Here is a 2,087-nt window from a genome sequence, read left to right as displayed (position 1 = left end):
AAAATTTTAAACACATTTTACATTTGTATTAATGTATATTAAACTCTCTTCCATGGTACATAGGTATCGTTTTAATTGTTTGTCAACTAATTTAGTAAAACTTCATAATACTCCCTATATTGGTGGACTAACCACTATAAAATCCCCATTCTCTAGAAAAACGGAGACAAAGAGGTTCCAAACCTCTTTGACCTTCATCATATGTTATTATCAATTAATTTAGTAAAACTTCATATATAATACTTCCTAAATCGGTGGAATAACCACTATTAAATCTCTATTCTCTTGAAAAATAAAGACAACGAAGGCTTCAAACCTCTTTGAACATCAACATATGTTGGTGCATGATGCAACTATGTATTAAAAAAACAATATTTTCATATTTTTGATTTTTTCTCAAAATCTATGTGTCCTTAAGAAAATATTAAGTTTTTCGGTAAATGTTCTATATACTGAAGTCTATGATCTTTAGTGTTGTTTTAAAATTTCGAAACACATTCTACATTTGTATAAATGTTTTTAAACTCTCTTTCATGGTACATGGGCATCGTTTTATTTTTTTGTCAATTAATTTAGTAAAACATCATAATAATCCCTACATTGGTGGACTAGCCACTATAAAATCGTTATTTTCTAAAGAAACGAAGGCAAAAAAAGTTCCAAACTTCTTTGACCTTCATCATATGTTACTGAAGGATACAACTATGCATTAAAACAATATTTTCATATTTTTGAATTTTTCTCAAAATCTATGTGTTAACCCCCTACGAAAATATTGAGTTTTTCGGTAAATGTTCTAATTACTAAAGGCTATGATCTTTAGTGTTGTTTTAAAATTTATAAATACATTCTACATTTGTATTAATGTATATAAAACTCTTTTTCATGGTACATGAGAATCGTTTTAATTTTATGTCAATTAATTTAGTAAAACTTCATATTACTCCCTAAATTGGTAGACTAGCCAATATAAAATCGCTATTTTTTAAAGAAACGAAGATAAAAAAAAGTTCCAAACCTCTTTAGCCTTCATCATATATTAGTGAAGGATGCAACTATGTATTAAAAAAATATTTTCATATTTTTGAATTTTTCTCAAAATCTAAGGTTTTTAACCCATACGAAAATATTGAGTTTTTCGGTAAATGTTCTATATACTAAAGTCTGTGATCTTTAGTGTTTTTAAAATTTTAAACACATTTTACGTAAATGTTCTATATACTGAAGTCTATGATCTTTAGTGTCGTTTTAAAAAATTTAAACACATTTTACATTTGTATTAATGTATATTAAACTCTCTTCTATGGTACATAGGCATCGTTTTAATTTTTTGTCCACTAATTTAGTAAAACTTCATAATACTCCCTATATTGGTGGACTAACCACTATAAAATCCCCATTCTCTAGAAAAACGGAGACAAAAAGGTTCCAAACCTCTTTGACCTTCATCATATGTTACTGAAGGATGCAACTATGCATTAAAACAGTATTTTCATATTTTTGATTTTTTCTCAAAATCTATGTGTTTACCCCTACGAAAATATTTAGTTCTCGGTAAATGTTCTATATACTGAAGTCTGTGATCTTTAGTGTTGTTTTAAAATTTTGAAACACATTCTACATTTGTATAAATGTATATTAAACTCTCTTTCATGGTACATGGGCATCGTTTTAATTTTTTGTCAATTAATTTAGTAAAACATCATAATAATCCCTACATTGGTGGACTAGCCACTATAAAATCGCTATTTTCTAAAGAAACGAAGGCAAAAATGTTTCAAACCTATTTGACTTTCATCATATGTTACTGAAGGATGCAACTATGCATTAAAACAATATTTTCATATTTTTGAATTTTTCTCAAAATCTATGTGTTAACCCCTACGAAAATATTGAGTTTTTCGGTAAATGTTCTAAATACAAAAGGCTATGTCCTTAGTGTTGTTTTAAATTTATAAATATATTCTACATTTGTATTAATGTATATTAAACTCTCTTTCATGGTACATGAGAATCGTTTTAATTTTATGTCAATTAATTTAGTAAAACTTCATATTACTCCCTAAATTGGTGGACTAGCCACTATA

Source organism: Brassica oleracea, chromosome C5, assembly GCF_000695525.1.
Source record: "Brassica oleracea var. oleracea cultivar TO1000 chromosome C5, BOL, whole genome shotgun sequence".
Lineage (NCBI taxonomy): Eukaryota > Viridiplantae > Streptophyta > Magnoliopsida > Brassicales > Brassicaceae > Brassica > Brassica oleracea.
This window is presented reverse-complemented; position numbering follows the sequence as displayed.